Consider the following 15,826-nt stretch of genomic DNA (forward strand, 5'->3'; position numbering starts at 1 on the left):
AAGTATGTTCCAATGTGACTGTTTGCATTGGAATACTATAGGCATATGTGTAATGCATATTTGATCCATTTTACCAAAGCCAAAAAGAAAGAACAGCTCAGGATCAAACATCAAATAGGCCCATTTGTCTGCAATAGTAGAGAAGCGGGAGAAGTAGTAGAAAGGATTCTAGAAAACTACCTTAGATTACAAAAAAGCTTTGGTTGGGCCCCATATGACCCTCATGGCTTTATTTGTGATAGAAGAATGAAGAATAGGTTGTCTCCCTATATGCATCATAGGATCCCAGAAATTGAACAATTTTCCAATATGGATGAATGGAGAGAGGGGACCTTAGTAGCTGCTGATAGTGAACAAGTAAATATTGAAAATGTAATGAGAGATCTTGAAAAGACTCTTGACTTAGATTCTTTTGGGCAGGTACATTATGATAGTTCTCAGAAATTAGCATTAGAGTAAGTTTCTCAGCAGCTGGGACCTTTGAAAGGCACTCACAGTAGACCAATACACCAGCCACAGAGACCTCCAAGGGCAAAGAAATATAGACAAGTACACTGGTTACTGAACAATCTACAATGTCTAAGTAGCCTAAAGCACCCAAAGAGCAGGCCAACATTCATAATCATCCAACTCAAGTCAATGTCGTAGAACCACCCATCTTGCAGACTCCTCTGAATGAGGAGAGGACTAAAAAGAGAGATAGGGAATTAGCTACCCCTACCAGTGGACCCTCTGAAAAGCTCGATGCTAAGAGGCACAGGCTGAATCATCTTTCAGAAGAAGAGTTCTATGAAGAAAATACTGATAGCCAAAGAAAAGAAGGTGTTGATAGTCATCAAACATTCCCAGTAGAGGAAACACCTTCTGGCTCACAAAGACATGAGTTGGAAAGACAGCAGAGTGCAGAGGTGTCATCCTTCAGGCCTCTAGGAAACGAAAATCTGGATATTAAGAAGAAGTTCAAAGAAATAAAAGCCAAAAATGAGCCATTAAGGATCCAAGTTTACAATCAATATTTGAAAATGGCTCCCACAAACTAGAACAGGTTGATGTCAGCCTATGACATCAAAGAAGGGAAAATGATTATGAGTTTTTTCAAGCCCAAGGTGCAACAACCTCAAATAGCTGCAGATTACTTCAAAACTAATTTTAAAGTTATGGAAAAAGACATCCATCCTCTGGACCAGATTGAATTTCACAAATGGACAGGAGATATGGTCTACTCTACACTGACAAGTAAGTCCATGATGGCCCAAAGGCTAGAAAATTCTCTAAACAATACAACTGCCCAACTACAACTAGAGAAAGCCTCTTCATAGGCCAAAGAGAATAGGATTAAAACATTAGAAGAATTGATCATTGGGTTAGGTCATCATCCTAAAGATGTGAAAGTTGCAGAAGCCTTAATTAAAAAGAAGGATGAAGACATCGTTGCTTTGAGAAAACAACTGAAATTTCCACCTTCACAGCACCCACAAACAACTGAGGTGATACAACAAAGAACTTAAGAAGAGCTGATGCATTTAGTTCTAAAACTTAATGAGCAGCTAAATGAAACTGAACAAGAATTGGAGAAATCATTGAGGGACAAGTAGGGAGAGTTGACCTCTCAGCCTCGCAATGTGATTCCAGTAGTTTCCACTGCAGTCCCTTCCACCCTTGGAACAACTCTAGCACCTAATATTCCAGTGGTCACAGCAGAGGCAATAACAACAACAACAGGTACAACACAAACAAGAATTTCAGGTCTCAGGCCAGATGAATTAGTAAAATGAATGGAGGAATTGAAGCTCCAAATCACATAGCTACAAAAGGTAAAAGAACAATTTGCTACTTTGGAGCAAATGTATGATCTCTCAAAGATAAATGTTGCAGAAAAGACAAGGGAAATTAAAGGATTAGAAAACAAGGTAAAATCATTAGAAAAATACCTTATATTTGACAAGCCCTTGATAGATATTAAAAAGATTGTTTGGGCCAACATCACTCAGTCAATAAATGATGTTTGGCTATCAATCAAAATAATTTTTGAACAAATTGATTTAGTAAAGGCATCCCAAGAAGAGATTCAAAGGACAAGAGCAGAGTTAGGAAAGATGCCTGAGGAAGCCACTAGGCTCATAAATTTTTTGAGTACCAAGAATAAGTACCAGCTTGAAGAACTGGGAATTGAAGAGAGAACAGGGATGATTCTGGAAGTCAAAAGGGTTTTAACTAAAAGGACTCTGATGCAAAATTTTGAAAGAAGATACTATGACATGCAGGAAGAAATTAATTCTTTTATGAAGAAATTTGATATTTTGCAGAGTAAAGGGTTGCCTAGTCCTTTAGTTATTAATGACAACTTAATGAGGCATATAGACTATGTGGAGAGATTGAATCAACATGCAGGCAACCAAGCAAGTTCTTCAACAAGTGCATCAACATCAAAAGCATTGCCTACAGGCGGAGTTCTCTATGACAGTCTAGAGAACCTATTCTATGTCGAGCACGAAATAAAGCACTTGTTTCAAATTCAGCCTACCTTTTTCAAGTATACCGAAACTTATGAGACCCTAAGGAAACTTCAAAAAACTAGAATACCACAACCAAAATGGTGGGAAGAGATGTTAGAAATTTTGTAAATTATCCTTGATAAAAGGTAAATTTTGGTTATTTACTACAGTCAGTAATGGTAAAGAAGATAAATAGAGATCAAACAGGTCGAAGAGTATCAGAGCTGGTAAAAAGTATCAGTGAAAACAGGGCAGCCAACACAGAATTACAAAGAAAACAGTAGCATGCCAAATCATAGGGGCTGCCTCCAGCACATTCATAAGAATAGGAACAGCACAACATCATTTTGCCTTCTTCTATCTGCGAGACCATTTGCCTCTATTTTTCTTGTGACTTATTGATAGTGATCCTAGAATATATCTCACTTTTTTATGAGATATTTCTTGTAATTTTTTTGTATAAATACTCCCTCTATTGGAGTATTGAGTGTGGATTCTTAAACATTGCTGTAAAACTGATTACTTTGGAATAAAGTGTTTTTGGAAAAATTTTGTATGGCTAACTGGATGAAGAATTAATGCAAAGGAATTTTCACAAGATTCATGTGTCAGACACCAGATCAATAAGTATTCTATATCTCATGTTTAAAAGTTTTCTTGTTTATTATATCAACTGTGTTTCATACCTGAATAGTAAAACGAAAAAGAATAATTTAGAAAGTGCTTGGGTGCAATCTGTTTTCAATCATTTTCATTCTTAATGTTTTCCTCTAAGCTAGCATAAATAGTGAATTCTTAATTGCTCTTGTTTCCTAGTTTATTTATTTTGATTATTTAGTAAATAATTCTTAATTTCTCTTTATTGATAATCATCGAAGTTCCCTCTCTCAAAATATGTTGAAGGGTTCTTAATTGCCCTTCATCCATTTTGAGTCCATTCCATTTTACCAAGTCATTATTTGTTCCCTGTTTAGCTATCTTGCCCTGTGAAACCATCCCTTGTTAAGAAACCAAATCCAGTTAAGCCATCTTCTTTGACTCCATTAGCCCAATGGCCTAAACTATTTAGTCCTACCCCTTTGCTATTGAATTTCACCACCAAATACAATCAAAACCCCCAAGCTGTCATAACTAGCCTAATATCTTTCAAAACAAAGCTAAAACTTAAAGAGAGAGCCCTCTCTGGGTACAGATTGGCTAGATTCTATACCTAAAAGTTGGTTGTTGGTTACCTCGAAGCCCTTTCCTCTTCCCAACAACTTCAAGGAAAATCTAAGTGATAACATAGTGGCGACTCCACTGGGGAGTGAATAGTTTATTTGCTACTATTGTTTATTTTATAAACTACAGACGGAATGTGAAGTTAGCCATGTAGCCTTTGAACTGCTCTTGCTTTGCAATTGCATATTAGAATAATGTGCTTCATTCTATCTCCGATCTAGTTTATGGATTGAACATCTGGTTTCTAAACATTCGACCAGTTGCTCTTGTCAAATAAGTCTTTAAGAAAGTTTAAATCTTATATCTAAAACCTCTTAAAGAAACTATTGAAGTTGTGTTGTTAATCCCATTTAAAGAAAAACCAAAAATACCCCTAGAAATATAGCTTCAGAAAGGACTCATTACACCAGGTCAAATCCTGATCCAAATCCACCACCTGTGTTTGAGAATCCCAATCTGATTCCCAGATTTCTTAGCAGACAGAAAAGCTAAGAAAGTACTGCTAGTTTTCGGCCCATCTACAGATCAAGATCCTACCTTGTAAAGCAGATTTACCTTGAAGACGAACCCTTTGATGAGAAATTTGAGACCTCTTTGTTTGTAACATTTTCTGACTCTGAGTTGGTCCGCTTGGTTCAGGACCCAGTATTTATTGAAGACTTACAACTTGAAATTGTCAATTCACATCTTGACAGACATTTGCAGAGTTCAATACAATCTGAGCTTACCTCTGAAAAAACACCTCTACAATTACTACTGCTTCTGCAAGTTCCTCACCATTTCCTCAGACATCTCAACCTCAAAACACCCCTTCTACCTCTCCATCTACCACTTCAACACCTATCGTTGTCCCAACTCCAGTTGTTGTTTCTTCACTACCTACTGCAATGGCAAATAGATATACCCCCTTGGTATTACCAGCCAATCCAGGGGCTATGCCCCAAGACTATCAAGGTAACATCACTCCATTCGATGGTTCTGGTACTTACACTGCACAACAACATACCAAAAAGATGACTGATTACTTTGAAATATATGAAATAGATGCTGATGATGTAAGAATGAGAATATTTGTTCAAAGTCTAACTAGAGAAGTTAGAACCTGGTTTAGAGCCCTACCTGCAAACAATATAAATGACCTAGAACCTCTTTATAGAAAATTCTTAAATAGATGGGAAAAGAAGAAAGATCCTCTCGAAATCTTATCAGAATATGAAAACCTGAAGAGAGGAACACAATAAACTATGTAAGATTATTGCACTAGGTTCAATAATGTTTACAATGATATTCCTCAAAACCTCAGACCCCCTCCTAATTTAGCCTTAATCAAATTCCTTGATGGATTTGATTCTGACATGGCCTACCAGCTTAGGGAAAGAGCTCCTCGAACTTTAGGAGATATGCAAAGTATAGGTTTCAGTGTTGAAGCCAACCTGATATCTAAACGAACCAAGGCCAGAAGTGAAAGGAGAATACCATTGAAAGAAGAACCCTCAGCCTTTGAACAGAAATTGGATGCCATTATTAAAGGGATGGATAGGCTAGGAGATAGAGTAGAAACAATTGAAAGGAAAGCCCCTTGGGATGGTCAGCCAACCAATACTGGAAGAAATCCAAATTTCAGGAAAAAATCAAAACCAGAACACTGGAAAGACTAGTCCTGACCAAAACATTAGGCCCCCATTCCAGGAAAATTATGCTGAAGCCTCAAATTCTGATGAACCTATTAGCCTCCTGTTGCAACAGGTGTTCATCTTTCATGATTGACAACTGAAAGTTCCAAATATGTCATACTTTGCATGCTGCAATGCTCCATATTTCCAAAAGAGGCCAAAGAAGAGGCCATGAAAGTGTGCCAGTCTAAATGCCACTGTTGTATTCCAATTTTGATGAGTTAAACTTTTTTGAAGAATTTTTTTTGTTAAGGGAAGGCCAAACAGCTTAATCTTGGCCTCCCTAGGTTTCAATTTCTTGTTTTAGAATATAGAGAATCATTATCTATCCAAACAGCTTAATCTTGGCAGATTTGTAGATAGGTAGAGAAACAAAGGAGCCCAACTGCTTAATCTGGGCCCTTGGAAGAAATAAGTGTAGATCTAGATAGGAAGATAGCAAAAACGAAAAAAGGAATAATCAGGGAAAGCAAGTCCAAGTGCACCCATGCAAAAAGAAGAAAAAATGCTAGCTAAGTAGGCTGGGTAAGTAGTTTTGTGGTTGTAGAATCAAGATATGTGATCCATTTCATGTTTTCAAATGTTATATCTATTCAGATCACAAGTGTAAGGCAATTCCCCTTTGGAGGAGCTCAAGCGAGGAATACCTAACTCCCCCTTCTTCTCATTCCCCAAATCACTCACTAACATCCCCTTAAGGACCTTGGGATCTGCCCAACCAGTCCTATTATCACTTCATTTTTGTAAAGCACCAAGTCAAGCTTTGACTTTCGTCACTGAAAAGAAGCCACATTTCTTGTGTAAAAATCATGTCTCCATAGTTCATTCACTCCCTATGTCTAAGTTTCAGCTCACAAACTTAGCCTCCCCCCTACACTTCACCTCACAAATTCATATTAACTCCTAACTCTATTATCTAGCTCCCTAGATCATTTCCCCATCCCCTATTATACAAAAAAGCTATAAAAACTCCCTAAAAGTATTAAATAGCCCCTCCCTTTGGCACTATAGCCATATTTCCTAAGTCCAGGAAATGCTGAGTTCATTTGGGGCTTGGCATTAGCCCTTCCGCGTCCTAACCCGGGGTTAATTTGACATTCGATTAAATTAACAACCACAGTTTCCTCCCCCACACATAAAATTTACACTATCCTCCACGCGTACATTCCATTTGGGATTAATTTGATATTCGATCAAAGTAATAACCACCCGCGCCCACTAACAAACCCATAAAACCCATGTTAACCAAAGTTTTAGCCCCCTTTTTCGCATAAATATTGTTTTATATACGCGCGGGCCCCAACACTAACCCTCCGCCGCCTTGTCTGTCCCGTCATCCGTCCGATCTGGCGCGCCCAAGATCTACGGTGGGTGGGTATTTTTGTGCCCCGATATGTCAAGGGTTAGTGTACGGGAGATGGGCGGTTTTCCTGTCGTACTCCCACCACGCGTTGCCCTCCCGGTTGTGGCGGAGCCCCCTCCTCCGAAACCGCTTCTGCACAAAAGCGGTGCGACATGAAACCGGATACCGCCCTCCCCTGTGTGACGTTGGCGCCACGTCTCCCCCATGACGTCATCATCCTGCGTCGGCCTCCTACCACCGTGTCCTTGCCACATCACTACCACGTCATCACCTCCACTGTACTGCCACGTCACCCCACCGTACTATTGACGTCACCATGCTGACGTCACCCTGCCACGTCACCGTTGTACTGGGACCCACCGCTGACATCATGCTGACGTCATCGTCAAAAAGAGCAAAGCGCGAAATCTGCATAATGGATGCCCGAAATGAAAAACTGAGGCAGTTTTTGATGCATGATTAGTGCTTAGCGCTAATCGCGCATCGCTAAGGGAAATAGGCCAAAATGGAAAGCCCTTTCATGGCTCGGCCACCAGCAGGCCCGAAAGTCGCAAAGTGACGAGAATTTCTTCGCGCAGGATTCAGAGAGGGGCAAAGACAATTTTTAAAGCAACAGAGGGCCGAGCAGCAGCCATAAGAGGTTAATGGGATAGTTTAAAGAGTATCAGCAGTGAGAAAAGGTGCACATTCAGTGCCAAAGCATATCAAGGAAGCAGCAAAGAGTATCAGTTAAATGTTTTAATGGAAATCTTTATTCCCAAAGCAGGTGAACATTGAATGGCCTCTAACAAAGTCAAAGAAAACGGTGGAGCTATGTCAAGGCTCTCCCATCAAAGTTAATGCACCTCAGAACCACTCAAGAGCATGGATCAAAACCCAAAGCACAGTTATGGCTAAGTGATCAACACAGAGCCATAAAGACAACGTATTAATTCTTTTTGATATAGCTGCCCCATCGCAGCTCGAAGATATTTTCTTGCATTTATTTTAGACATGTGTTAGGTTAAAGACACTTATTACAGCAGATCTATCTGAGATCTGATTTTGTAGATATTTTACTTATAAAACCACCCTAATTAACTGTTTAAAGGGTTGGTTGGTTGTATAGCTCCAAGAGAGACTCGCTCTGTATACTTAATGTTTTACTTAATCAAAGACTGCTCAAAAGCTTGGAGGAATGATTGTTTGTTGTGTGTTTAATGGTTGAAGGATGAATACGGAATTCTTGTGCTGCAACATGACTCAATAAGTGTTTCCTACCTTTGTTTTCCATTGATATACCATCTAAAATAGCAGAAAGAATGAATAGTTTAGACTTGGTTTAATTGCCCTCTATGCTCAGTTTATGCTATTTCTTTATGTTTTCATCTGGATTAGTAATGAATATGAATTCCCTGTGGCTCATATTTCCCCTAATTCACTCATTTTTGACAGTTATCTATGGATTCTTCACTACTCCTAGATAGAGCTCATTCACCTTCCCTCTGTTAAGCTGAACGAGAGATTCTTAACTGCCTCTCATTCCTTAGCCCTCATTCCATCCTTTTAAGCTTGAATCATTGTTTCATGTGCAGCTATCTTGCTCCATATCCCTTTCTTGTGACCAAGAAAACGCACCAGTAGTCCTACTCCTTGACTCCACACCCAATGGTTCTAAAAATTTCATGCTTTCCCTGCCTCTCTACTTGAAAGCATCATCCTTCCCACCAAAACTCAAACAAAACCCCTTGTACTCAATAACTAGCCTAAAATCATCATCAACAAAGCTAAATCATAAAGAGAGAGCCCTCTCTAATTGCTGGTAGGCTAGGACCTGCAGTCCAAAGATTGGTTTGTGGTTACCTCAGTCGTATCCTTTAAGGAGCTTTAAGGACAACCTGAGTGATAACATAATGGCGACTCCACTGGGGACCAACAATGAATTTTCCAATTGCTGCATATTCCTTAAAACTACAGATGAAGCCTGAATGTCAGCTAGGAAGCCTTTGAAACTGTTCTTGCTTTGCATTTACAGGAGTAAACAAATGTTGCTTCAGTCAATCTTCATGCTAGTTTTAAGCTATAGATAGTTATTCCAAAATTTGATCAGTTCCTTGCTAATTCTAAAAACAATCACAGAAAATACCAAAACAAGTTCAGAATATGGCTCCCAAAATGAATTCACATTATACAAGGTCAAATCCAAACCCAAACCCCCCAGCTATTTTTGAAAATCCCAATTTAATCCCAAGGAACCTCAGGAAGCTAGAGCAAAGAGAGGATTTTGTTGATTCTAGCCCTGAAACAGTTCAACCAATCTGTGTTCCAACCCCTGTCAAAGTTTTATTTCGTTCAACCCCCACTTCCCCTTGTTCATCATCCACCTCTCAAAGCACTCCTTCCACACCTCCATTCACTGCACATACTCCCATTACCACCACCGTTGTTACAGTTGTTTCGGCTGTTCTTGTTGTTCCACTTATCCCTATAAACATGGCCAATAGATATGCACCCCTGCAATTACCTACAAATCCTAGGGCTATGCCTCAGTATTATCAAACTAAAATCACATATTTTGATGGAACTAGTTCTTGCACAGCCCTTCAGAATACAAAGAAGATGCAAGACTATTTTGAGAACTACGAGATAGATGACGATAGCGTGAGAATGAATATTTTCGTCCAAAGTTTGACAGGTGATGTTAGAACTTCGTTTAGAGCACTCACAGCCAATTCCATAACAGACCCAGAAGCCTTATACTAGTCATTTATGAATAGATGGGAGAAAAAGAAAGACCCCTTGCACATATTATCTGAATATGAAACCATCAAAAGAGGCCCTCAAGAGTCTATCTTGGATTATTGTGCAAGATTCAATAACGTTTATAATGCAATACCACAGAACTTAAGGCCTCCACCTGATCTTGCTTTGTATAAATTCCCTGATGGTTTTGACACTGACATGGCTTATCAGTTAAGGGAAAGAGCCCCTCAAACCCTTGCAGACATGCAAAATGTTGATGTTAGCATAGAGGCAAATCTAATTGCCAAAAGAAACAGAGCTAGAACCGAGAGAAGAACCACCTTTAAAGAGGAACCCTCAGCCTTAGATCAAAAGCTGGATGCTATTATCAGTGGCATGCACAGGCTGGGAGATAGAGTAGAGAGTTTTGAGAGGAAATCATCATGGGATGGACAACAACCTAATACCATAAGGAACCTAAATTTCTGGAAGACTCAGAACACAAATGCTGGTAGGTCTAGCCCAGACCATGATGTAAGGCCCCCTTTTCATGAAAATTATGCTGAAGCATCTACATCTAGTGAGCCCACAGAGGATACTCACATGAACTTAGTGGAGTTGAAGGCTGAGCAACAAATTTTCCTAACCCAAGCAGACCAAGATGAGCATGACTTTAATCAATTTCAAACTAAATCTGGTGAGTCTTTTGAATTTAAATAGGGTTATGATTCAGCTGTTTATGAGGTCCACAAACAGCATAAGCTGAGGACAAGAACCATAGATGTGCCAGAAAAGGTTAAAGCAAATGATACCAAGCAACCAAAGAAGATCAAAGAAAAGGTTTCCCTCATAGAAACTGCTGATAAAACACTCCCAAATCCAAAGGATGTCACCATAGAGGATGTCACAGACATGCATTCCTCTAATGATCAGCCTCTGCCACCTTCTTCCTCGAAAGAAAACTCGAACAGCGTTCCAAAAAGCCCTCCTAAAACTGAAAAACCGCAAGCAATCAATTCCCATAACGCTGATAAACAAGAGAAAATTGTTGATACTCCAATGGAAAAAGGGAATCCTACCTCTCACAATAATAAACCCAATCTGAAAAACCATTTAACTTAGAGGCAGAAATAGGTAAACTGAAGATATCCATCCCTTTATCTGAACTTTCCAAACATGATGTGTATAGGCAACAAATTCAAATATCACTTCAAATGCCAAAGGTCCAGGATGATGTAAATGTTCTTGATGATCAATCTGAATTGCTGTTCGGTCCAGAAGTTAATGGAAAATCAACATATGGATCTGTTCTACCATTCTATGTTAGTTTTCACCATGACAAAGTCTTGCACAATGCTATGTTTACTCAGGTGCCTCACACAACCTTATGCCCAAAGCTGTAATGGAAAAGTTGAACCTTGATGTTACAAGACCCTACAAAGATCTATTCTCCTTTGACTCAAGTCAAGTCAAGTATTTAGGCCTCATCAAAGACTTGTGTGTCTCCTTAGTCCAATATCCCAACAAGACAATCCTCATGGATGTGGTGGTTGCTGACATTCCACCTAACTATGGCATGCTATTGTCAAGATCTTGGGGAGAAAAACTCCAAGGATCCCTCCAATTAGACCTCTCTTATGCCACTATATCTGTCTTTGGGCAACTGAAGAGACTGTATAGAGAAACACTGATGAAATATGTGGTAACTAGTGAGGGAAAGCCCCAAAATTTTCCTATTCACCCAATCCATTCTGATATGGATTCTTTTATTTTATTTAATGATAAAACAAATCCTCCCGCTGATGATAAGCCGCTGGATTTAGAATTGGACACACACATCAATGAAGAATCGGTTTCCCATACTGATGAAACTGTCAAAACAATCAAGGCAACCGGCATACAAGAAGAACCTCCCCAAACAGAAATTTCAAATCTGCCCAATCCTAAAGTGACTGAAACTCTTGATACTAACCACAAGCAAGAAATCACATGGTATTTATAGTTTGATGGATCTGTTAACAAGTTAGGAGCAGGGGTAGGTGTATGGATTCACAATACACATAACAATCATGCAGAAGGCCATGCCTACAGACTAAATTTCAAATGCACCAATAACATGGCAGAGTATGAGGCTCTCCTTTTAGGCCTTAAACTACTCAAAGCTCTAGGAGATGCAAAAGTGTCCATTCTAGGTGACTCTGATTTAATCATACAACAAATGAAAGGCAATTTTGTCACTAATGACAATAGAATGAGATCCTATAGGACTGCTGCCACTAATATACTCAATACATTCACTGAATCTAAGCTTGCCAAGATCTCAAGAGAGCATAACATTCATGCACACAGCCTAGCCACTTTTGCTAGTACATGCAAACTTCCTTTTGAGCCAAATCACCATTTCACTGCTGAGATAAAACATAGGCCTGCTATCCCAAATAACGTTAAGGATTGGAAAGTGTTTGAAAATGATGCCCAGATTAACAATTTCCTCACTCTTGAGCATGAGTTTTCAAATATGAACATTGACATAGATGCTATGACAGATGAAAAATAGCAAATAAATGAAAATCAGCAGGTTGTAATAGCTGTAATAGCCAAACAAATGCTAAACCCAACAATTTTTGACAATGCAAACATAGAAGAGCTGAAACAGATGCATTTGGAGGAAGTAGCAGAAACAGAGGCCGAGGTCATTGATCTAAAAGATAACTTTCTTCCTGCTGGCCTCACCCCATTAGAAGATATGTTTGATGCTAATGATGTTCCCAAAAAGCCAAAAATACAGCCCCTAAACACTGCTATAGAAGAACACAGCATTGGGACAGCAGAGAAGCCCAAAATGATCAAACTATCTCAATCTTTGCCACCCGATCAAAAGCCCAAATATGTTGATTTGTTCAAAGAATTCCAAGATGTATTTGGTTGGAGTGATGAGGACTTGAAGTCCTATGACAGCTCAGTGATCCAACACACCATTCCCTTCAAACCAAATCAAAAGCCCTTCAAACAAAAACTAAGGAGAATCAATCTTGTGCTTCTCCCTTTGATTGAAAAGAAAGTGAAAAGAATGTTTGAAGCAGGCATAATAGCACCCATCAGATTTTCTGAATGGGTATCCAACCTTGTTCCCACAAGAAAGAAGACAGGTGAGATTAGGCTATGTGTAGACCTAAGAAATTTAAACCAAGTCTCCCTAAAAGACCACTACCCCTTGCCAAAAATGGACCACATCCTACAAAGAGTAGTGGAGTCTTCTAGAATATCTTTGCTAGATGGCTTTTCAGGTTTCAATCAAATACTGGTTCACCCGGATTACCAAGACAAGACAACCTTTACCACACCGTGGGGAACATTTAAGTATGTGAAGATGCCTTTCGGACTTAAAAACACTGGTGCTACCTTTCAAAGGGCAATGGATATTGCATTTGCCAAGGAAATACATGATTTCCTAGTTGTCTACCTTGATGACTTAACCCCTTTCTCCAAATCCAATCAAGAGCACCTAAAACATTTGAGGCAAATATTCATGACATGTAGGAAATATGGCATTTCCTTGAACCCCAAGAAGTCTCTCTTTGGCCTTGAGGAAGGAAAAATTCTTAGCCATATCATATCAAAAGACGGGATTAGAATAGATCCGGAAAGGATCCAAGCCATTTTGTAAATCCCATATTCAAGAAATATAAAAGAATTGCAATCCTTGGGAAGATTAATTTCCTAAGAAGATTTATACCAAATCTAGCTCAACTGATAAGACTGTTAAGCAACATGTTAAAAAAGGATTCCAAGGTAAAATGGTCTTTTGAAACCAAACAAGCCTTTGAGAGTATCAAATCTGCCTTAACCCAAGCTCCAGTCCTCACAAGTCCTCAATTTGACAAAGATTTTATCATTTTTTATTTTGCATCTGAACACACCATAGCAGTTATCCTTTTGCAAAAGGATGATCAAGGAGTTGAAAAGCCAATTGCCTTTTTCAGCCGAGCCTTAAGAGATTCCCCTTTGAAGTACCAAATCATGGAGAAGCAGGCTTATGCCCTTGTTAAAGCAATCAAAGACTTCAGAGTTTACATTTTATATTCACATGTGATTGCTTATGTGCCAAATTTTGTTGTAAAAGACATATTAACCCAAGAGGGGTTAGAGGGCAAAAGAGGCAAATGGATTGCTAACATCCTTGAGTATGACATAGAAATAAAACCAACCAATCTCATAAAGGGACAAGGTTTAGCCAAACTGATGTCCGAAACAAACTTTCAAGCCTTAGACATTAACCAACTGGACAGTGAATAGGATCTGGGGACTCCACAGATCAGTGAAACCTTTTTTCACTCCCCATGGTATGCTGATATATGTTTTCTATTGTTAAACCTGTTTGCTCCACTAGGATTGTCCAGATCCAAGAAAAGATTTTTAAAGATGAAAGCTTCAAAGTGTTGTGTCATAGATGGTGCATTATTTTGGAAAAATCATGAAGGTATATTGCTTAATTGTTTAACCATGAATGAAACTAACAATGTCATGAAAGAATTCCATGCAGGAGAGTGTGGAGGACATCTATACTGGAAGTCCACTGCTGATAAAATTTTAAGGGCTGGTTTCTATTGGCCCTCTTTATTTGCAGATGTAAAGAAGTTTGCTATCTCATGTCATAAATGCCAAATCTTTGAGGGCAAAAGAAAGTTGTTACCTTTGCCTGTTAAGCCCATCTCAACTGAAAGGCCTTTTCAACAATGGGGTCTTGACTTCATTGGGGAAATCCATCCCTCTTCCTCAGGCCAGCACAAGTGGATTTTAACAGCCACCGACTATTTCGCTAAATGGATTGAAGCCATCCCATGTAGGAAAGCCAATGACACCATCATTATCCAATTCCTTGAGTGCAATATCCTTTCCAGATTTGGCTGCCCTGAGAAGATCATTACTGACAATGTCGCTGCTTTCAAATCCAAAAAGATGATCAATTTTTGCCATAAATTTCACATTACCTTGGGCCATTCCACAGCCTATTACCCTCAAGGTAATGGCTTGGCCGAGTCATCTAACAAGAGCCTGATTAATATTATCAAGAAGATCTTAGAAGAAAACAAAAAGAACTGGCACAGAAAGCTCACAAATGCCCTATGGGCAGACAGACTTTCAACAAAGAAATCCATTGGGATGAGCCCTTATGAGCTGGTGTATGGCATGGAGGCCAGATTTCCATCTTCCTTCGGTATTCCTATCATCAAGCTGTTACAAGAGATCCAGGCAGAATCAAATGACATTCAACGAAGAATCAATCAGACCATTCATCTTCAACAAACCAGAGAGCAAGTTTATGACAGGGCTCAAATTTTGCAAGAGAAGCTCAGAAAGATGTTTGATAAGAGAGCTAAGGCTGAGGATTTCTACATTGGCGACAAAGTTCTAAGGTGGGACTCACGAAGAGACGACAAGGGAAAACATGCAAAATTTGATTTTTTATGTAAAGAGCCATTTGTTATTTCTGTTGTTCAGGGAAATAACACATATTTCCTCAAATTTGTAGAGGGCAGCACTGCTGAAGAGGGCCTTGTTAATGGCCGAATGTTAAAACATTACCATGATCCCTTTTAAGGGGTACAATGCAGCTCTGTATATATCTCTTTGTACATTGATATTTGTATATATCAGCACTTTGTTTTTATTTTTTGTATAAGCAGTCTGATTGTTAGAGGAGCAACAACAAAGTTTGTGAAGACATAGCCAATGCAAGTACTCCATTTTTAAAGCTCTGTCTCTGCATTAATCTCAGCAAAACAACAAGAGTAGCGCTGTCATATCACAGCAATTCGTGGTAAAAAGAAACTGTTTGCAGCTTGTAGTCTTCAGTCAAACAGTATCAATAAGAGAGGAGCATTTTTTAGTTTCACATCAGCAACTATTTCTAGACCAGAGGCTAAGGGAAATACATCAGTTTTGATCCATATTTTGGATCTATTTCAAAGGCAATGCTCAAGCAACATTGTATATAATATCAAGCACGCAGAAGAAAGCAGGCAGTGCTATGTATTTCACAATATTTCAGTTGAGGAGAGGGCTGCTCATATTTCAAAGTTTCACACTTTTAGTAGCCAGCACAAAGAAATTTTTCAGTCCACAGCAACAATAGAAGATCAAGGCAGTCTGACCTGCTGTTCTTGGCTTTTCACAAGGAAAATCCATCCCCAAGTGGAGCCACTGTTAGCCTCCTGTTGCAACAGGTGTTCATATTTCATGATTGACAATTGAAAGTGCCAAATATGTCATACTTTGCATGCTGCAATGCTCCATATTTCCAAAAGAGGCCAAAGAAGAGGCCATGAAAGTGTGCCAGTCTAAATGCCACT

The sequence above is a fragment of the Pinus tabuliformis genome, chromosome J (assembly GCF_031772625.1).
Source record: "Pinus tabuliformis cultivar Carrire ecotype Pingquan chromosome J, CPIR1, whole genome shotgun sequence".
In the NCBI taxonomy this organism is placed as follows: Eukaryota; Viridiplantae; Streptophyta; class Pinopsida; order Pinales; family Pinaceae; genus Pinus; species Pinus tabuliformis.